Source organism: Drosophila sulfurigaster, chromosome 2R, assembly GCF_023558435.1.
Source record: "Drosophila sulfurigaster albostrigata strain 15112-1811.04 chromosome 2R, ASM2355843v2, whole genome shotgun sequence".
Classification (NCBI taxonomy): domain Eukaryota; kingdom Metazoa; phylum Arthropoda; class Insecta; order Diptera; family Drosophilidae; genus Drosophila; species Drosophila sulfurigaster.
The window spans coordinates 8,297,248-8,321,321 of NC_084882.1; the positions used below are offsets into that span (position 1 = coordinate 8,297,248).

General features: G+C 40.2%; 1 protein-coding gene across 1 annotated transcript in view; it reads left to right on the forward strand.

Annotated features, from left to right (window-relative positions):
* The window catches only part of LOC133837034 (uncharacterized protein DDB_G0271670), a 49,998-nt gene that overhangs the window by 16,091 nt on the left and 9,833 nt on the right, over nt 1-24,074 (forward strand). The window lies entirely within an intron of this gene.

A 24,074-nucleotide genomic window follows, 5' to 3' on the forward strand; every position in this document is an offset into this window, starting at 1 on the left:
AGAAAAGTCACAACAAAATAAAAAAAAAATCAAAGCAAACAAGTTATAAAACCAATTATCCATATAATTATTACCATTTCATTTTTGTTATTTAATGTTTAGCAATTAAACTTATTCCAAATTTACTTAAGTGCTTAGACTTTTATCTTTAAAAGACATGTAAAAAAGCACCTCGTTCTGTGGGGCACATCTTATCTGCAGAGCATGAGCGACGATACGAATCAAGAGATAGCATTTCGTGCTGGTTTCTTTAGATTTATGATTGCGCACACGATTGCCAATTAGAGTGCAATTAATTTATAATCCCAGACACTACTTCTACGGACCCACATACGATTGTTTGACACACTTTTTATACCCGCTACCCATAGGGTAGAAGGGTATTATAACTTTGTGCCGGCAGGAAATGTATGTAACAGGTAGAAGGAGGCATCTCCGACCCTATAAAGTATATATATTCTTGATCAGCGTCAACAGCCGAGACGATATAGCCATGTCCGTCTGTCCGTCTGTCCGTCTGTGTGTCTGTGTGTCTGTCCGTCTGTCCGTCTGTCCGTATGAACACCTAGATCTCAGAGACTATAAGAGATAGAGCTATAATTTTTTTTCGACAGCATTTGTTATGTTTGCACGCAGATCAAGTTTGTTTCAAATTTTGCCACGCCCACTTCCGCCCCGGAAATCAAAAAATCGAATAACAAGCGTAAATTTAAAGCTAGAGTTGCGAATTTTGGTATATACTATAATTGCTATAGTAGTTATCATTCCTGAAAATTTGGTTGCGAGCAGATAAAAATTGTGGAAGTTGTTAAAGAAATACTTTTGTATGGGCAAAAACGCCTACTTACTAGGGGTCTTAGTTGCTTTGGCTGACAATCTGGTACATTGCGCCGTCTATGGTATATTTTGAATGGTGTGCTGTATCGATATACCAAACATACCATTTGGTATATTTTAGTATTTTTAGTATTTTCGGTATATTTTGAAATAATACCGCAATACTATTAAAAATGGGTCGTATCTCACAGTCGAGCACACTCGACTGTAACTTTCTTACTTGTTGTAATACAATGTAGTTGTGTGTGTGGCAATATGAACGATAATGTGATTGCACTTGCTTGTCCGATATGAAATTTATAGTGGAGGCAAAAAGAACGACTCGAGGCGCCAGTGCATGAGGAATGGTATTTCAAGGTGTTACGAGTTTCAGGAATTGGGCAATGAGTCATATATTAGCCGCATGCCAATGGGGCTGAGTAATAACTATGCAGATAACAGTTGGCCTGGCTTATCGATAGAGTTGTAGCCACAAATTGCTTGAACATTTGCCATATTCATAATATATTAACTTTTTGGCTGTTTTGATTAATTGGGGATTTTAGCGACGCCTCCGCTAGTCAAATTGACATGTAAATTAATCACATAATTTGCATGCATTTCCAAACATGTTGCAGTCGGCGTTCAATTACCAAAAGCAAGCTGTAAGCTGAAAAAAACGTGAACAACTTTTAGCTGCTCGATGCAAAGTGGCTTAATAAATTGATCCAGTTATTTCTGTGCAATGGAGATGCAAGTATTCCGGACTGCGACTTGTAGGTGGCCATGTTTTGGCTGTTTACCACTTGTTGCTGTCTGATCGCTTTTTCACCTTCTTCCTCTCGCTTCCTCTCTTTTTCTGTGATGTTGGCCGATTTAGTCGATGGCTAACCCCAAAAGTTTTCTTTAGTCTCAGTTTTCATCTTCCCAGTGTTTTTTTTTCGGTTTGGCTTATGGGTGGGAGACGCGTGTCTCGGCCACTGAGATTTACGACTCAAATGACCATGAACGTGCTGGTATGAGGAGTAATACATGTTATGGGCAATTCTCTTGTGGTAGAAATTATCGCGTCGGTATGCGAATGAAACGAAAACTGAGAAAGAAAAATGAAGTAAATGCAGTAAATGGTCTGTGTAAAACTATCTGACAGTGTTGTGTTATGTTGTCTATACTATTTTCGAGTTGTACTCTGCTCTGCTCTGCCGTGCTCTGCTCTGCCATATCGTGTCTGTGTGCATAGAAAGTGTTTATTTAGTGGTTTTTTGTTTGTGCAGAGCCACCACCACAAAGCCACCACTACGTTAGAAAGGTGCAGGGAGCCATCGACTCGATGACTCTGCACATCAGATTTTGTTTGGGTGGGTCGTGAGTGTTGCGACTCCTACGATTGAATGCATTTTCCGGGAATATTGAAGGCAATAGTGCAACAGCACGTCAATAATAGATAAATAATTGGTCTGTTTAAATATTTCTATTAAATATTTGCAAATTATTCGCCACACTTTGTTTGTCGCCATTAATTACTCTGAGGCATGGAGATAAAGAAAAGTCTAAGCTAGTTTGTAGATGCCATTTAGATGCGATCTTTATCACGGTTACCAGGTAGCAGGCAACGGCAATAGCTGTCACAATTAATTGTCTCTCTTTTAAGATAACCTTCTAAAGCCACCTTGACTTTTGTCATCAATATCCATTCGCATTTCCTTGAGTAACCCACATGGTGGCAGAGCATTTGAGTGGTTGTCGCCTTGATTGCTGGAGGATTGCATATTTTTCTCGTATTTCTCTCGCTAGTCTAAACAATTTATTAGTGACAATTCGCCGGCTTGTAAATGATATATTAATGACGGTCTCACGACAACAGCAAAAGCAACAGCAACTGCAAAGCTACAACAGCAGCCGCACACGCGCACAAAATAACAAATTTCAATTACAACGCGCACTACTATTTGTGTATATATGAATCCGGTTTAAAATGAAAGCCAGACCAGATACACAACCACCCAGCTACAGCAATAGAGCAACAGTAGAGTGAGGCTCTATCGCAAGCAACAAGCTGTAGCTCTTTATGATACCCACCTAATCCATCCGCCAATCCGGCAATCCACCAATACGCCATCTCCCAAATCCAGCTCTTTGGTGGAGTGCAGTTTACGCATAGATATGTTCGCACTTAATAGCTCAAGTTTACGGCAATCGACAAATTGGCGCGTTAATCTGCGCAGAGAGCGAACGAGAAAGAAGTACGTACGAGTATTTTGGGTTGAGGTTTTCGCTATTTGGCATGCATGAGGCGTAGGACACAAGCTGCTCTTAATATGCGTCGCACCGCACGCCACAAGCAATAAACATCCATTGCCCCGGGGCCGTCAGGCGGCGTTTTTTTCGTTTGTTTCTGTATGCGGAGAGTACATAGATGGAAAACCCGCTCCACATATTGCTACTGGAAGCGGGTTAAGTGCGTGCAATTTGCGCTGATAAAACACAACTTTAAAATACTTGCCAAGAGAGAGGGGGAAGTAGAGAGAGAGAGAGAGAGAGAGAGAGAGAGAGAGAGAGAGAGAGAGAGATACATAGATATATGGGGAAAAGAGTTGAAGAAAATTAACTCAAGCGGCCAAATGACTTCCGTTGGAAAAGTGAAAAGTCCGCAATCGACAAAGCTACAATCGTTGCCTAATGGCAAGCAACAGCGGAGCAGTGCGGGCTCTTCTTGGCGCTGTATCTTGCAGATACATTTGTATCTTACAAGTAGGAAGTGTACCCAATTGAGGTGATGACACACACACGATGTCGTTCGCATTGCCCGTCGCTGCATCGCTGATGTTGTGCAGTGTATACAAAATTCTAATGGCATGCGTGTGCAACGTGCCACAAGACGAGTCTAGACGGGATGAGACGTGCGTCTGGAAGCGGCTTTAGCTCTGACATTGCTATCTTTCGCTCGCCCGCTCGCTCTCTCTTCCAAACGCTGCTCTATGTCTTTCTCACTCAATGTGTAGCTGGGCCATTGACTCGAAGCCGAGCCGTTGCCTGGCCGCTTTATTTAAACTAATTGACGCCCGCCGCAAAACGCAACCATATGAAAGGTGTGCGGGTTCTCTATCCCTCTCTTCTTTCTCTTCTCTCTCTCACTACACTGAGGTGCAATTGGAAAAGTGTCAATTGCTTGCTTTGACTCGCTGTTGACTAGCAACTAGAGCTGGAATGCAGGAATAGTGCGAGGGGGGCGACTGAAGCGGGGGTGAAGGGCAATTGATGCGCGTCAAAATGAACAATGAGTTTCAATTAGTTGCCACATTGGATTCTCCAATGGCCATTTTTCGTGATACATTTGCTCCGCAATGAGGAAGTCTGAATGGCTTGTTGATTGAGCTGAGCGGATTACCATGCAACCGAAAGGGGTCTGTGGCTGAGGGGTTGTGTGTGGCATCCATGGGTGCTTGAACTTGCAACGGTATGATGAATATGAATGATTAGTGGGAAGTTAAGTATACAAACACAAATGTCCATTCTAAACTTGCACAAAGACTTTAGCAATTGAGATAAATATGAAAAGAATCGATTATTCATATTGAGAAATTGGAAATATTTTTAGAAATTACAAAATATGAATCAATATGAATTATTTAAAATTTGCTGAACTATTGTGTAATTAATTAAATCGATTCAGTTTTCTAGGAACTTCATCAAGTTGAACATTTAATGGATATATAGTATAAAGAATTAATTTTCATCTAACTCGCATTCTTTTTAGAATTTCACAATGCCAAAATGCCGCATTTAATTAACATTTTGAACTGTTTCATTCATAGATCGCATATTAATTAACACATTTAATGGACTGCTTAAAAGTGAAGCTTCTAAACGGCTTTTTCCCAGGCAAATGAAAACGACCAGACTAATTTACGCACTCTTCTAACTCAAAGTCTTTATGAGCTTAACTCACTCGCATCCCATATTAAAAGAGATGATGCCATCCATTAAGATCAAACACTTTCGCCAGACAGCGGCAAAATGCTTCCGTGGCCTGCGGCATTTTATGAGTTAAGAAGTTGCCTGTCGAGCAGTCGGTGAAAGGAGGCGGACGATATGTTGAATGCTTGCTGCACTTGCCTGCAACTTCAACGTGCAACGTGCAACGTGTAGCACTCAACTTGTTTGTTTTCAATGGCATTTTGGTGTGTGGTATCTATCTATTGGGAATACCGCTGACTGATGGATCCAATCCCGCTCCTGCTCCGCTTTAATGAACATGCCTATGGGCATGCAATGGTTTTTAACGACCTCACTAATTTGCCAAACAGCAAAATGCGGCGTTTTTGTTATTTACACTGGCCAAACACAGACGCCAGATAGTCAACCAGCCAAGCCATGATGTGTAGGCGAACTGGCCATGCTTGTCTAGCCAGCCAATTGGTGGAGCAAACATCTTTAATTGAAGAGCAGATAAAATGCGCAGGCAGCTCGATATTATAGCCACTTCTTCACATTTATGATTCGGGCAATTGCATAATGATCTGCTGATGAACCCAGCCAGACAACCACTGACCCACTAAAGACCCAACAGGAAGAGTTATCTGCGAGAATTCAAAGTTTAAATACTCTTGCACAAAGATACGAGAGTTACATCCCTAGGAAGACTTGTCACATTTGCTGATTAAGTGATGAAACCTTTTTTGCTAGAGTATGAGCAGGCAGAGTCAATAAACTTTAAAAAGCAGTTTTGGGCCAAAGAAAAGAAAAGAAAGGAAAAGAAAAGAAAAGGGAAAAGTGGCCCACCCACGTGGACAGGACAGGGCAGGAGACAATCAATTCGAAAAGGTCCAATTTAGTCGCATCAAATTGCTGGTTGTCTGTATACTTTGTATGGCAGTTGGACAGACTTTCTGACCGTTGTCCTGTCCTGCTGTGCGACAATTGAAAGTGGGGCCCTGCAGCCAAAACAACTTGTTAACTTGTTGTACTAGCAGTTGTAGTTGCAGTTGCCTTTCTTCTTTGCCAACAATTTGTGTGCAACTTGTTTCGATTACTTCATTTAGCTTTGGGTTCTCTGAAGCGTGTGACCCAGATTTGTGAGCTCGCTTTTGTGTATGATAATGCGTTGGCCAAAGGCCACAATTTGATATTACACAAAGAAATAATAAAATTTAATAAAAAAATAAAAGCTCCCACTGCATTCGTGCACCACTAATTGACCACTGAATTGCTGGCATCGTGGTGTCTCTGTTGCGAGACTCTGATATCGCATATCATTTGGCTCAGACTGAGTAAATATGGCCATTAAATGTTAGTCAGAGACGCAGCTGCCATTGTTTGGCCAATAGCAGACACTATAAATTTATGACCCAGACCAAGCTGGCGCCCCCGATCTGCGCATTTCATTTTGACAGATTGTTGACATATGTCGCCGGAGTTCGCATTGTCTGTACTGGTTGCTGGATGTTGATTGTTGGATGCTAGGTGCTCTATGCTAATTACCTTCTGCAACTGACTCTGACAGCTGTGACAGTTTGTGCGACTACTGAACACGCCCACACACAAAGCGGCAACTGAGGACGCTGTGATCTATGATTAACCCACGAGACAAATACTACAATTGTAATTCTGCACTTAATGTGTGACAGTTTGCATTCAAAGCATGCCGTGATCTTGTTGAGGCGATAAGCATTGATGTAAATTCAAATCAGCAATCAATGAATAAATCCAAAATGGGATGAATGCTAATACGGTTCTAATAAATACTTTATGTAAATTTTAGTTTCTTTAAATGTAAAAATTATGATAATCAGCAGTGTAAACTTAATCTTATCGTCTTGCTTCGTAGGTAATTTGTCACCTTTTGTCGAGTGCCAAATTAGCTCTCATCACGCCTACGAAATAGCACACATTATAAAGAATGCGGTTAATTAATCATGCTGACTGCGTGAGATCATTTTAGATTACGGCAAACAACATTATTATATAACACCGCAAATGAAGACTTCTTCAGAATTTCACCCGACACTTATAGTGTAGAAGGGCATTAAAACTTTGTGCCGACTGTTTGAATGTATATTTTGAATATGGTATATTTGGTATGGTATATTTTTAATGTAGTATATCCATATAAGAAATATAGTGTTTAGTATATAATATTATTTTTTATTTAATTGGTATATTTTTGTGAAAAATGGGTAGCCGGTATCTCAGAGTCGAGCAGACTCCACTTAAAGAGTTAGTACTAAAATTAAATGAAAGCTAATTCAGGAAGAATTTCATATTAACACAAATCACCCATCATCGTTGTTTGACACTGGCACAGCATTAAATACCCGCATTGCAATGAGGAGTAAATGGTAGGGATAAATTAGATTTACATTCAAAATGTAAATGCATCTTAAGAATATACAACAAGCATAATCAGCGAGTGCTTAACTCGATTTACATGCATGCACAACTTGCACTTTATTTATATCTGAACATCATTTCTATGGCATGTGGGTGTTCTTGGCAAATGGCAGCTGCTCTCTCCTTGGGAATACAACATGTAAAGTGATGTACTTAGAGGCCTCCCTCAATTAAAGTATTAACGGCATAATGTACTCTAGAGCTGCACGCTCGGTGGGTGTTTGAACAACATCAGCATCAACAGCAGCAGCTGCCCAGTTTGAGATTTCGATCCACCTCGTTCCAGACGACACTTCAGAACTCAGATACACTTAGACAGACTCTGACTGTCTGCAGATCAGCGAGCAGACATAATCGATTGGCTGCATTTGCATGAACATTTGTGGATCGAATGAGCAGTTGTCTTGGGAGTATTGGAGAGGATTTTCGCTTAACAGGCGTTGAAAACGGAACATCAATCAGAGGCTGTCTGTTTATGTGCATGCTGCAGGTTCGCAGGTCTTGTCTATTCCGGCTGGGGTCTAAGTTTTTTAATTGCTTTGAAATAGTTGGACAAGCTGACAAGCATGGCTGGCGATTAGAGCGAGATATACTGAACCGAATTGATACTGATCTCGAAAATCTGGCTCACCTGCCTAACGGTGTTTTGATTAAATTCAATTCAATTCAATTCAATAAAAGAGAGATAGAGATATTCCTCATCCCCGTACCTATTCACATGCCTGCACCCGCTTTCAATTCAATTCATTTCAATAGCCGATACGATTTTGTTTTGATTGAGTCTGAGCGCCTGGCTACCAGTTTTTCCAGTGTGTTTTTCAGGCGGCGCCTGTTGAACCTGTTGATTTGCCTATCAGCACTTGTCGCTGTCGTTAATGTGCGTGTTGCTGTTGTTGCTGTCTGGAGACGGCTTTCCACACCATTGCCACACAGTTGGCAAAGAAATCAATACCTATCTACAGCATTACATCAGCCAGCCATCGATATACGAGTGTGTATTTACATTTTTTTCCCTCTCTCTCTCTCTCTCTGTCTTTCCTCTGGAATCTGACTTTGACTACAGTTTGATTTGGCAGATTGATTTGTATCTGACAAGGCTAATGAAGACAAATGCCTTTTCGATACAGATACCAATGATCAATGTCTGGGCGGTCTTTAGCTCTCGCTTAATTGATATGTAAGTTGGCGCATAACAGAAATTAATTCCTCCTAATTGAACATTTTGTAAAAACTAATCGAAATTCGATTCGAAAATCGCGGTCAGCTTTCTTTTGGCAATCGCTCTTGACGTCTTTATGTTATTGGTAGTTGTCGGTTTTAGCTTAATACATATTTTAGCTGCCTTACGGCATGATTGTGCATAATTACAAACAGCTTGCCTTTTTTGAGTTTCTCGCTTGGCGCACGTGGCGTATGCGCAATTATTCACTTCCAACAACAAAAATATTCCATGCATTTTATTATGGAACGTTAAATTGAATTCATGTTGAGCAACAATAAATTAAAAAGAAAAAGGAAATTTATCTAAACGATATTCAAATTGCATTTTGAATTTTCTATAAAATTTATATGAATTTTTAAACATATATATTTTTTATATAAATTCCAAGTAGTTTCGGCTACTAACAAAGCTGGCCCAAAAATTAAGTTATTTATTATAATTAGCATTTCTTATCGCATGCGTTGCCTAACTAATTGATCCATCTTTCACTTTGCCGAATACATTTAGTCCATTCGCATTAATCATAATAAGTAGTTCGAATGCTTTTCAATAATTCGAACTTGTTGAATTTTATCTATTTCAATTCGTATTGCAAAAATTTTTCAGAGTAGCAGCAGGGAAGCTCCGTGTGAACTAACTGTTATACCATAAGGTTGAATCGCAAACCATGCATGTGATCTTTCTATCCCATTCCACACAAATCAAACAAAAAGAGAAGAAGAGAAAATGTTGACTTCGTGCTGGGTATGTGGGCTGGCTACATGCTAATAGAAAAGCACTTTGAGAACCCAAAAAAAGTCAGAAAAAATCGTTACAGTTTAGGCGTGAAAAAAACGTTGGCCAAAGCCAAAGAGGCAGCAAAGATTACGGCCAGAGTTTCCATCTGCAGAACAAGAAATGGCAATTTAAATGCGATAAATTAAAAAAGGAAATGCGAAAGACAAAGCGAGAATTGAATCGGGATTCGGGATTCTGGAACTGCACATAAATAATGCCTCGAGTCAGACGAATTGACGCGCCGTGCACATAAAATGAAATGAAAATTGAAATCGCAGCAAATAAAAAAAGAAGAAGGTAAAACGCATTTGCCGCGCATTTTTATCACTGAGCTAGAAATCGCGGCCTGCAAGTCGCCGTTCGAGTGATAAATCTTTCTATTAGCCAACTGGCAACGATGCGGCAAAAAAGTGTTGTTGCAGCTTTGTTAGCGCCGAGCCGCATCGAGCCGCACCGCCAACGCAACTCTTGGTCTCCAGGCGATTTTCATCGCCAGTTTGTGCCGCATAATTTATAAAATCCATTTTAATCAGCGCACTGTGCACAATTACTTTGTCTGCATTTAAATGGCAGCCCAGGGCCAAGAGCTGAACTTGGCCCAGCGGCAGGTGTCTCTCCACTTAAGACAGACTCATCGTTCTGAGTCGCAGTCGAAGTCGAAGTTGGAGCTGGAGTTGGAGTTGGAGGCCGAGTCTGGGGGCTGTGGCTTTTTTCTACTCTTACTACGTGCCCTAGGTGTGTTAATTCGTGCTGATTGCGTAGCGCGTTGCTCACTTTGCTCATTGAGTTGTCAGAGCGTTGTCTCCGCCTTGCCAACTGGCCATGATAAATTGCCCACAATTATGTCTGCTGCGTCTATGTTGTCGACATCGATGTACGGCTCTTCTTCCTCTTGCGAGGTTCAAAGGCATCATAGCCGGCAAACAAACCATAACAACAGCAGCAGCAACAACAACAAGACGTTAATTGAATAAACACGCCGAAACTACGCGAGAAAGCAGCGCCTATGAGCTACAAATGTATCTAAGTATCTTATATATCTTATATACACATTTGTATACACAAACATCTGCATTTGTGCGTGTTTATGCTCTACACAAATTGTCACAAAGTGACAGCAAAACAATTCTTTTAAAAACGTCAGTGTTTTTCTTCAGCTTCAGATCAAAGATTTTGTGCATCAATAAAATAAGATTGTCTAAGGACTTTTCATTTATTCTAATTTAAATATTCTGGACATATTTGGCTAAACTCTTTTTAATTTTCAATAAAAGAAAATGTAACGTTTGGCAAATTCACGTGACCTGCCTTAAAGCTAATGTCTGCAAATGACAACGGATGTTGTCAGCTGATAGTTTTGTGAATTTTACTCGTTCGCTAGTTCGAATGAAACGGATTGTTATCAATGGTTTCAGGGTAATAACCGATAAGAGTTGACATATTTAGCTAGAGCATTTTTATGGCTATGTTATAAAAATTGAATGCGTTGCGCAGTTTTTTACGCAGCGCGCTCAAAGTTTAAGTCTTAATACAACTGGCACATGTATTTTGGCTGGTTTATAGAATTTCAAATGCTATTAATCAATATAATTGATGACAATTGGCGGGCTAGTTTTCTTTATTTTTCGAGTATGTAGAAACAAAACGCTTATCGGCTTTGAGAGAATCTAACACTATTAGTCAATGGGGAGATCTGGGACCAGCTGTGTCCGCCCATATCATCAATTTATCTGAGAGTGCTCGTGCAGCGATCTATCTTAAAAAGTTGCGAGTGCATTCCTGACCAATTGCCAAGGGAGAAGAAGAGGGAACTTCAGTTGGGCAGCTGATTTATGAATTTGACCGGGCTGTTTTGCACGAGTGCAAGAAGTCAACGCGCAAAAAGAGCCCATCTCGCAATCCGCCCGACCAGTTAATGACCCTGTGCCACGGAATTTTGCATAATGATCAGCAGAATTTATGGAGCACTAGAGACGCGCGGACAATTGCCTATCACTTGGCGCTGATTTGCCCGCTTGATTGCCACTAAGTTACTAAGGCAAGCGGGAATCCAAATCGAACTGCAACTCGCACTATTGATTGAACACACACTGCTAACACACTCAGTAACTCATCTTGATTGCTTCACAGATTGACAAACTGACCCAGAGTCTGTGACAAGCGACAAGATCAATAAATATTATTGTTCAATTGCCAACAACATTGCGACATGTCGAGCTTTCGACGTCACTGCTAGATTAAAGTTGAAGTTCTCGAAAGCTCAATGTGGAGCAAATACATGAGAAGACATCTCACCTCAGGTGTAAATGCAATCATATATTCCCACAGTTTATGTGACAACAATCATTAGATAGTCCGCACTTTAACAGTATGTTTGCTTTCGGGGCCTCTCCCAACAGGAGTCTGAGAAGTAAAATAGAAAAAAGTAACACAGACACGGCATAATTGATTTGTCTAATGCGAAAACACAGACTCGGCATGTGCATGGCAATTACACTCGAGAAATGCTGTTTGTTTTTTCATAGATGCTGATGCCAGATAAAAAGATACAAAGATACATTTCTGCTCGTTTAATTGCGAACATCACGCTGTATCTCCAGCCAGCTCCCCCTGCTCAGCTCAGTGAGTCGCAAGTGCGCTGATTAACTGTTGAGTTATTAGCAAACACAGCAAGAGACACAGATATCTAAGATCTGTGGGATCTGAGAGTTTCGTGTGAGATCTATGGTGATAGATACTGATAGCTTGCTGGCGTCAGATGTCGGCAATCATTCAGTTCCTCATTCATTTGGCGAATGTTTGGCAATCAGACCGCCTGGCAGTGTGCAAACAAAGGTGCCACACAGAGCGTGGAAAGCCGACCCGGGATTGACAGTCAGCCAAGCAGCCCACTTGACAAAGCTAAACAAAGCTCAAAGGTTTCATTGCTTAATGTCAGGGGCTCCACAAGCGACTTAAACTGATTTATAATTGCGATACGATACATTCTTTCACCATCTACCATCGGCAAATAAATAAGCGCCTTATCCAGGCGATGACAACGCCATCCAGCCTCAACTTGGCAAATATGTGGGCAAGAACACAGCACGAGAAGAGTGTGTATCTGTGTGTGTGTGTGTGTGTAAATTGAAACCCATTTGACTTTGCAGACTGGGTGAAGAACGGTGCAGCGCCTTAGACTGGAGACTGGGTGTTAAAAACAAGTCAAGCACTAGATTCGACAGTCTCAGACCACCGACTGTGTCGATGCCATTTAACAGCTACTAAAAACCCCATCCGATGGCCATTCACATGAAGTTGAATTTAACTTAAAAACACCGCAACACGCCGAACTTATTTTGCTCTTAACATATTCGATTACATATCTGGTGCTTTCAAAATGTTTATTATGATAATCAAAAGCATCTGCTCAACTGATAAATATGTTGATTGCTATTAAAGGATGCGAGCAATGATTTTATTTTTCAGCTTATTTACCCACTTTTAGTGATCGCTTTATTAAGCACTTGCCTGCGGCCTGACGAGTTCATAATACCCTCTGTGGAAAGGGCATGCATGCAAAATGAATAAAAATAAAGAGCGCCATCAAAACAGGCAACAAAATATGCGTAATTATCGACTAGTCAGTTGATAGGATACAAGCTAAAGCTCAACCTGAAGCTGAAGCTGAAAGATACAACTTCTGTCTACTGGCGGCTGTCGATTGTCGACTCCCGATCGGCGATTGCCGGTGTCGAAGGAGTCTGGGCCTTTGTGTTGGAGCCGTCACGGTCTGCTCAGTCTGTCTGTCTGTCAGTCCAGCTGCCTGTTGGCTGTTGCCAGTTGGTAGTTGGCAGTTGGCATCCTGGCGCTAAACGAAACCTGCGAGCCGCAACAATGCGATAAATAACCCGGCAGCTAATTTAAATGGCATGGGCAATGCCGTTCGCGCTGTTGCGACTGCAAAAGCGGCCATAAAAACCCAATCGAAACTAGATCTGATTAACTTTGATTTATCGTAGGCGGCTTTGGCTGCAACCAACTTGCCGCTAAATTTAGCTTGCCTATATAGAATGCAGTATATATAGTGGTTGGTATCCGCACTCGTTGAGCCTCAGCTTCATTAGGTTGCGGTTAAAAGGGCACTCGAGCCTTTAGCTGAATTGAATTGTATATCGCTTGGGCGTGAGTTTGAGTAATGTGGAGGCGTTGCTTCCCTAGTGGGGGCCACATATTTGCACTTTGGCACTGCCACGCCACAAGACTGCCACCCAGACCCCAGAGATAACCAACTTGAAATGCTGATGGGCCAAGTTTAACGGCCTTGTTAGCACAACTTCCTCAACTGCAGAACTGTGAAACTTTCGTGCAATTTACATGCAAATCGTTGACATTATTTTTGGGTAGCAAAAGCGACTCATCAAGCGTCTCTTTCACTGTTATGAGCCACTCACGACTCTGCAACCTACACTTTAAAAATTCTCTCTCTTATTTTCTCTCTCCTGAAGTCGTTACATTACCATGGCAAATAGGTGGGGCTGCATAAGTGATGTTGATGCTCTCTAAACGAGGCAAAATGACTCAGAGATGGAGATGTATCTGCATCTCAGAGTTTTGTCTGCTGTCAACGGACGAGTTCTTTAAGATTAGATTGTCTCTCAGTCTGGCTGAAGCAGCCAACAATTCCCATATGAAGAAGAGTTCAATGCCATTTTTGGGATTGATAAATTGGCCACAATCGAAATTCGCATGTCGCGCATAAATCGCATGCTAAACGCGTATAATTTTCTGCATTAAGCGAGGGGTAAAATCGGGCGCAATTTGTCAGTTCTTAAAAATGCAATTAAGAGCGAAACAAGTCATAAGTTGTGAATATGGCATAAATTAATTTGCAGTAGCTCATAAAAGTAAATAAACAACCAATTCACATTTGCGTTCATACGCAGATTCGCAATCTGTCGCATGCGTATCTGTCAGATACACGGTCTGGCGGCGCCATCGACATTGATCTTGGCACATGTTCACTTTAATTAGGCTGACATACGCCGAAAGCTCAACCGGCTAAGTATCAGTCCATTAAAATGACAAAACGTTCCAAGGGGACTCTTCTTCGTCTCGCTCGAGAGTCGATCGTCGCTTCTCCAGGATGTGATCTTTTGTGCTGTTTTCCGTTTCATTTGCGTGCATTTACAACTTGTTTTTCAACACTTTTTAATCAGGCTGACAACACACTGTTAAGGTCATGCCGGATCACATTAATTACAACAGAAACAGAAACAAAAACAAAAACAACAACCAAAAATAAAAACAAAATGAATGCGAAATAAAACTGCAAACACGTAGTAGCCATTAAATATCAGATCGGACTTATGGGTGCGCCCTCATGCGGTATGCTAATGAAAGCCACAAACCGACAATAAAAAGCTCATCCAATTAGCTGATTGTGATACGTGTTTTGGCAAGGATTTTCATTGCTTTTGCCACTTGCGATTGAAGCATACTCAATGCCTATGTCGGTCAATGGAGCAAGTGCTTTATTTAGTTCTAACTTCGAAATTACTCGGATGCATTTACGTGATTACTCTAATGATAAGCGTTTAGTGACAGTGCGAAGTAACGAACTGAAAATACACTTACATACATTGATTAATATACACTTTCTCTTAGGTTATTTCAACTCTTTCCCAACATTGAAAATTAAATTACAAGTTTCATTGTTCACACACTTTTCATCGGCCATAAGACGTAGCTTAACGTAACTGCACAACTTATAATACCCTGTATACATTAATTGCTGTTTGTTGCCACAGAGAATACAACAAACACAAATATCAATCATTGATGTGACACGCTAACAAGCTGCAAGTACTTGACTCCCAAGAACCAATCGTGTGTGTGGGATTGAGATTCGAATTCAGATTCGGATGTGGATTGGATTGGTCGCTTATCAATGCGGCACGCACAGCCATTCGTACGACGACAAATTAAAAGCCATAAATTTAATGAGCGATCATAAAAATGCACTTGAGTGGGACAACGACAATTACGATGACAGAGGCTGCCAGACTTCGACTACGAGCAGAAGCCACACAGTATGGAATGGATTAAGTACACATAACTTATAGATACTTTTGTATCTGCGCGATAATTAAGTGGCGCACTTGGATTATCACTCATAAAAAAAGGCAACTTCAAGTGCCACATTTATTAGCATCGTCTTCCGGTTGGGCTTTTGGTTTATGTTCAAATTGTGCTACAATTTGCTAGGCAACTGCAACTGCAACTGAACTCGTATTTGTCTATGAAATTTTATTGGAAGTGGACCTGAAATTATATGCCCAGACATTCAGTTGGTTTTGCTTGAGGTGCATCGAGAGGTCAGAAATGTTTGAATAGCTCGCATTAGTTTGAAAATGAAATTGTGAAATATGTTTCTTCAAACGAACATTGAACATCACTTTATGTATCTCTCTTCTTTCTCTCTCTCTCTCTCACTATACAACTTTGCAATTATCACTAGATCGAAAGAACCATAAACTGTGTAAGAGATTTGCACAACTGAAAGCAAAGTAAAGTGTTGAGAAAAGTGGTTAGATAGCTGCTGTGATAGTGCCTGATTTAGAGTCCAACGATCAGATGCCGCAGCCGTGTTTACGAGAGAGTCGCTCTTAACCCCATTCACACTCAATTTAAATACTGGCATGCCATTATGATTATGATGCGAAGATCATCATCATCAGCAGCAACAGCCGATGATTGCAAAAGGATTTTGCTTGTAGTCAACACATCAATTTGAAATGAGGTTATTGACGCATGTTTTGGCCTCTCCATCGCGGTGTGTTTGCTTGTTTTCATTTCGGCGTCTACTCGCCAAACTATAAATAACAATAAAAGCAAAATGCAAAAAATAAAAAAACAAAAAACAAAACAGAAATCTGAAATCAGAACAGAACAGAACTACTTCAGTTGGCTTTCAAGCTATGTGAGATTTTGGCATGTGATTAATGCCTGTCCGTGCTACTCAGAAGCTGACTGCTTCATGTCTGACTTCTGAGACTTTGCATCTGAGGCTGAGGCTGTGAATGAGACTGAGACTGCTTGTTTTTTTATGGGGTGCAAGAATAATTTTCCAAAGAAAATAATAATAGAAATGAAAACAATTGAATATTGTGGCGAATTTCGATGTTCGTGTGTGGGTTCCTCCTCCATTTGTTCCTGCTGTCTCGATTTATTTTCCAAATCAATAGACCGCCGGCCAACAACAACATCAACATGCCTCGTTGAGCTAATAACATGACGGGGAAAGAAAGTCCAAGAAAATGTTCATTCATGCTAAAACTATTCGTACGTAGTGCAGCAATAAACACTGCAGCCTGAGCTGAGGCTGCCTCGAGCTATAATTTGCATAAATCACAATTACCTGTCAATCGATAAACGATCTCAATAACAGGCTGAAGTGTGAACATAACGTGGCCACCAAAAGCGCAGTTATCCATATATAGCACAACAACAGCAACAACAATAGCAACAGTAACAGTAACAAGTCGGTGGCAAGTGTGTGTTGCATGTTGCCTACGTGCATGACAAATGCACAATGTTCCACTGGACACTGTCGACAATCGACAATCGACAGTCGACACAGTCGAGAGGAGAGTCTGGCAGTGCGCCAGACCAGACCTCAAACATTGTTAAACGTTTTCCAAATGGGGGCTTTTATTGTGGGCCCAAACAAAAGGAGGCAAATAGCCAACTGCATGTGGTGCATAACTGTGTGGATGTGTCTCACAGGTGGTCTCCTAACTAGCTGACAATGCAATTGACAACGAACACGAGCAGCTCAGCTGCGGAAACTATAACTTAATTAGAGCTAATTACTTGACTGAGTATATTGTGGATCTAGTTTGTGTTGGCTTCAAGGTTGCTATATGAATAGTTGAATTGTTAATGCCAGATCTTCAAATAAACTCATCCCATCATTTGAAGCGTGCAAATCGTTTGTTCGGCATTTAGCTTCAAGTGCAATACAATTTCATGCCGCATTATGAGGTCAATTAATGCTGGCATTTAAATAATAATAAACCCCAAAGCAATACGAAAATAGCTTCGATCCCCTCCGAAAGCCGCAAGGAAAATGAGAATCAAGAAATGAGAATTTCCATAATAATAGTTTAACACATCGTAAAGATTTTCTCAGCCCAATAATATTTGAGGCTACAGTTCCATATATAGTTCCATCCCATATTCCCATATATATAATGCAAAGAAAATTTTTAGGCATTTCCGAAACGAAAAAACTTACAGATTGCCGCGATGAAAGCTACAATTTTCTCATTTATGATGCATGGCGGCGACAAGAAAGCGAAAGATACAAAGATACTTACGATATGGCTACGAGCATTAGTAAAGTATTTGTTTTTATTTTCATCGTCTATTTAGTTTTGGTTAAAAATTCTGGAACTGGAGCGACACTTTCACTCTCTATTTACATGCAATCGCTTGTATAGGAAAGTGGAGATAAAAACTTTGATATCGCATATATTTATATTTATCTTTATTATCTGTTTAATGAGTGTCGTCTACACGCATTGACAGATTTCTTATGCCTCTATTATAGTGATTTTATTTTATGGGCATTTTTCGAATTTTATATTTCTTTTCTTTACATCAGCATATAAATAAACTTGATTTCCAGCTTGGAATTGTAATGTTAGTTTATGATAACTCAATTAATGTGCAATTAAATGAACATTAAGGGGATCGTTTTGAATTCTGTGGAAATATGCAAGCTATGAGAAGAGATATTTATGATCCCTTCGATCAAATGTTTATCATGACTGACAGATACATATTTAATATCACTAACTGCTGTCCGAGCCATTAAATGTTTCAATCGAGATTGAGTAACATGATAGTTTTTCAATACGGGAGATTGTAATCCAATATTAGATGGTCATGGTCTTGGCGAGGGCACTTAAGATGCAGACTCGACAAAGTTACCACATCGCGATTTATCTACCACGCTGATACTATAATATCTCTATCTCAATATCTGCATATCTATCTCTATCCATATCTGATGTGGTAACACTTTAGAGTTTTTATTTGCTTTAGATTTTAACTGCTCGGCAAGGCGGTTTCAGTTGGCGGGCGTTAAGCTTGTTTATCACATTTAGTTTAGCTACTTGCAGTTTACGTACGAATACGAATACTGTATTGCAGATATACGCACGAGCACACACACACACACACACACACACGCCTTTGCATGAGTGTGAAGTGTGAATTACCAACAACAACAACACCAGCAACAACAACAACAATTTGCATTTGCGTTCAATGAGCCACTGACCTAAGTCAATACATTTTGCATTGTGCTTGGTCAATGTGTGTACTACGAAATGTACGTATGTATCTGTATCTGTATCTGTAGCTGAATCTCTATTTGTATTTGTATCTGTAGCTATGTATATGCAGTACGTACTACGTAGAGCGTGTGTGTGTGTGTTTCAGTTGTGCTGTTCGCCCCGACATTCATTTGCGCCGATAATTATGACGTGTGCGCGCAATAGCAACAACAAGCAACAACCATTGACAACAACAATAACAACAACCGAAAATTGCTGACGTTGCAGTTGAGTGTTTTGTCGTTAAACGACATCGTTGCACTTTTCATTTTTGTTGTTGTTGTTGGTGTTGTTGTTGCAATTGCAGTTCGCTTTACAGATACATTTTCGTTACAATTACATGGACAAATAGTTGATGTGGTTGCTGCTGTTGCTTCTGTTTTTGTTTGCTAATTTATTTGCAACATTTGCTGTTTGCTGTGAATTAATTGCAAATGCAACTAAGCTCGCTTTGCGCTATTTACGCTCACACACATCTGTGGCTACACAACGCACACGTTTCGTATCTTCGAGATACACACACTTACATCGCTGTAGCTCATGTTGGATTACACTTGCTATCAAATGGAGCGCATACATTGTTGCAAACGTGTGTGAGTGCGGCTGCAATTTCTATTGCATCCGTATCTACATCTATCAACATTTGAGGAAGCATTAGCTGACATTAGCAACACTTTGCGTACAACAATTCAACTTTAACTAATTGAAATATTTGCCTTCATCTCTGTTTTAAAGCGGGGCACATGGGGAAGGGGCAGAGTGAAGGGCATGTCAAATGTTTCTCGGGTTGACAGCTAAAAATATATCTGCCCCTTGACGTTGCCCCAGCCAGCAATGCTGACAGGCGACAATTTGCCTGTTCGCACAACAATAACAACAACAAGCAATTCGTCGCGCTCCAGATTCCAAGTATTTCTCCATTATTTTTGGTTGATTTACATGTATATGCATATATATTTGTTTGTTGTTCTTTTTTTTATTTGATGGCAAGCGTATAATATGTGTGTCAACTCGGGAAAGCAGCCAACAAAAGACAACAGACAACAGAGAGAACGCAGCCAATGCCAAATTGTATTTCAAAAACTAAATCGAAACCCAAAGGCAATCCCATGACATGGCTAAATCATGTCAAGCTGACGCAAATGAGCCACAAAGCGACAATGCCATGCATCGGATGCAATACAAATGAAAATGCTTTGAACTTTGACTGCAGATCGCATTTATATAAAGCGACTAAATGGGCCACCAAATGTGTGTGGCTGGGGAGCTATGTTATGTTATTAGCAGCTGTCTGCTTCAATAGAGAAGGGGAAGCACTTCCTTTACTTTTCAGCGAATTGTGATAAGAATGAACAAGAAAGCGACAGTTGAGTATGATCAACTCGTTAGCCCTCTTAAATGAAAAAGTAATGTGAAGACACTGAATATACCGAAATATGACAACATTTTTATACTACTGCATTCAAAAGATACCATAGGAAAGTAAATATTGTCAACTAGAGTAATTACAACCCCTCAACTGCAGCTTCTAAATCGTTGGGGCTGTTAACGCTGGTCAAGAATAGCTGATATAAAAATAGCATTTGAATATATGTATGTAGTAGTAGTTAGTAGCTAGCTGTTTAGGCAATGCTTCATTGGAGTTCACATTTTACCAACTAACTTTGAAATAGTGACAGTCTGCTGCAGCTGCTTCCGTTTAGCACTTTAAGCCAAATATTTGCGCATCTCATTAAGATGAATACTCTCTCAGCTAGAGTCAAAGACATTACAATCTAGGTGACACATTAATGCAGTAAGAACGAGCAAGAAATTTGTCAACAATCAGCCAATGTGTGATAAGCAATCAGCTGCTGTTCTTCTCTTTCTCTCTGCACTCCGCTGTGCAGCAATTGCAAGTTTGTGCAAGTCGTCTAATGGCCAGTTAATTGGTAGCCATTGGAAATTGTCACAAATCAATAAGCAATTTGTCAGATGTTTGATTTATATGCAAAATGTATGAATATATATCTTTTAATTACATGGTTTGACATGAGGACAGCGGCCAAAATTAACTGTTATAAGCCGCATGTTTTGCATGCATCGCTGTCAAAGCCAAAGCTGTCAATTGCCATTTGCTAGATACCCAGTATCCAGTCCTAGCCGGGTCTCAAACTCAGTCCGAGTCCCCATGCCACTTGGGCTGTCAGCGCTGCCCCAATGTCTGGTTAGACGGCATTTTTTAATGCCACAAAATGCAAAAAATATACAGAAATATGTATGTACTTGCAGCATAGAAACCATAAAACATTTTTAGCATTTGCAGACGTGCAGCTTTTAAAATTATTTGATGCTGTTTCACGTCCCAGTCAGATACAGTTCTCTTGTATGCGGGCAGACTGTCTAAAACTGTCATCAGAGACTGCTGCTGTTCTGTGCTGTGCTTTGCTGTGTAGGCACTTCTGGGGACATGCAGATCCGAGTTATATATGGGTTATGTGAGTGATCAATGAGATGTTGTGGTTGCTGACGGACTCCTTCTTGGAATAGAGACAGATCAGTAGCTGCTTTGATACAAACAACAACTGACAAATTGACTTGGAATAATAGACACCAAAGACAAATGGCCAATGAAGGAGACTTTAGCCACAACAACAATGAATTATAAGATCGCACTTTATATATGAGTATTTAGAAGTCTTCTGGATTTATATTGACAACTACCGCTGATCGATGTTCGGAGATACTTGTCGCATCGTCAGGTGTCACCATGGCCAGCTGGGAATGATATGATCAATGGGTGCATTTAAAACCGATTACAGCCTCTAATGGCTAGTGAACCAAGTGAGTCAACACCTGCCAGCGTTCTCTAGAACTAGAACTAGAGCTGGTCCTAAACCTGTCCGCTATGGCTGGCGGCTTGGTTCATTCTTGGCCTAAAAAGCTTTGCGGCTAAAACGGCAGGAGGCAGTCGCCACAGTCGCGTTGCTGCCACAGACGCAGGCACAGACGACGCCACTTGTCTTGTCGTGTCTCAAATTAATTAAAGACTCATCTACATATTTCATTTCCACTCCAACTGGTTGCTGTGATACATGTACAGGAAAATGCGGAAAACCAAAACTTGTGCGCTGACCACAACCGTTGACAACTCTGCTGACATTGCTGCAGACATAGAAGCAGACACCGACGCCGACGTCGACGTTGGCGCTGGCAGCGGGGGCGCGCAGCGGGCGCCTTAAAATTGGCCTGTCATTGAGGAACGCTGGGCGGAGAGATGCATTTAAAAGAGTTTTTGTTTTTTTACAGTTTTTAACATCTTTTTTAAAATTTCTTGACATTTTTTAAACATACTTTTCCATGTTGTTTTTACATTTTTATAACATCTACAAATCGTGGCGTGTTAGGAGAACAATCTCTTCTACATATTTTCATATTTGTTTGTTGCTTAGCGCTTGTATTAATTTGTAAGAACAACATGTTGCACATTTCTCTTTTTATTTGTATTTAAATGGATTGCCCAAACTTTCACTGTCCACTTTTACCAAAAGCGGCTTAGGGCAACTCCTTTGGTGGGCCCCATTGAATAGGTATTTTGGAGTCGGAGTTACGAGTGGAGATTACAGTGGCTGGCCATACTTTACACATTATTAGTCTAATTTAATCAAATCAAGGCACCCTCAATATCTAAGTTCATTTTTCATTAATGAATTGAAGTGGAGATTTGTTGTTGAACTTTTGTTTAAGCGGTTCCCCGATTCTCTTCTTCGACATTTCCTAGAGATGGTATGTGAGATTTCATCGTTCTCTCCAAACGGTAGCTGCCCTCGCTGGGAGGGAGGTCACGTCCCATAAATTTTGTGTACAGCAGTGAAAGCCACTAAGAGCATAGATATACAGCTTTAGATACTGACAGAAGTCTTCTCAGCCTCTCAGCTGCGGCTGTGTGGAATGTGCTGTGTGAATGACAAATCCAATCAATGTGTGCGTTTATAATCATCACAATAGATCGGAAGCATCTCGAAACTACACATATGTATGAATTTTCATATTTTGAGATATACTCATATCATTTACCCATATGCACAGTTTTGTGGGCGTTTATTGGATGACAAAACTATGCCAATTTATTGCAACCCCTCACTGTCAGCTGTCAAACGTGTTCGTAATTTATATCTATTGGATATTCCGGAATATATCCGGAAATCCGTTCCCAACCCTCTTTAAGAAAAAAAAAACACGCAAACGCAATTCGATTATTGGCAATCTCAGCAAAGACTGCACAAGAACATGATAATAATAATTACACGTACGAGGGTAAAAAAAGGTAGCCAACTGTGAATTGTATTTTTTGCTATTTTTTGCACTCAAACGATTCGCAATTCTCTTGTCAAGCTGTTTCACCCATCCATGAAATCCCTTCAGTCGGATTCGGGTAGACAGCATTTTGGGCATTCCCACAGCTTCATTTACATAAGAAGGTTTCACTTTCGTAAAATGCACATAAATGTTTTACTGCCAAATGTAAATAGATTAAGATAAACATATAAGTATAAATATAAGACGCTTATCACAGCGCCCACAGTTGCGTGTTCCGAATTCTGTTAAAAACATGAAAGATTTATGGAACCGCGGAGACAAGTCAATAAGCTGGCACTAATTAGTATTTAATAGCTGCAACTTTTCGGCCCAACCACTGACATTACGATCATCTGTGCGACATCTGCGACACTGAATTTTTTATCTACTCTAATGGGGTATAGATAGAATTTAATTGATTGATATACCCGACTCTGTAAACGCTATTAAATTGTCAAAATACGCAACCCACGTTAATAAATTATATTGGATAAAGAAAGAAAGACAACTCGATCGTAAAAACCGCGTGGCACAGTAGTGGAATATCCATTGTGATATTCCCTTATTATGTTAAATAACCACAAAGTGTTCATAAATTTTATTTATATGTCACACATTGGGATTTCTTTTTTTTTGTTAAGTATAATTAAAAATATATGAATAAAAAAAACGCTTTTACATATACATATACTTAAATGTGTTTTCAAAAGTTGACTTTTATGCCCATACTCGCATTTAAAATATGTGCTGTTGCGTTTTCAAAATTTTTTGTCAAGTTTTATTGAAGGCTCGAACATAAATTTGATTATTACCGATAGTCGGCTCAGCGACAAAACTCTCCAAATTAAGACCTCATTAGCATAAATAAAGGCACAAGACGGCCTTTAACGGTGATTAACAGAGGAGTAGTTCATATATATCTATACATACCAGGGAAGGGGGACACAGACAAACATTTCAATTGCCACATAACTCAATCGAACACCTTCAGAACTTCTCTGCATTTTGACAGCAATATTTTTTTGACATTTTAATTATTGCCAGTGCGTGCTTTTGTTGGTTTTGCTTTTGCATTTCTTTCGACTACGTGCTTAATGTGTGGCCAATTTAAAGCAGCTCAAATGCGTGACTTGAATATCTAATTTATA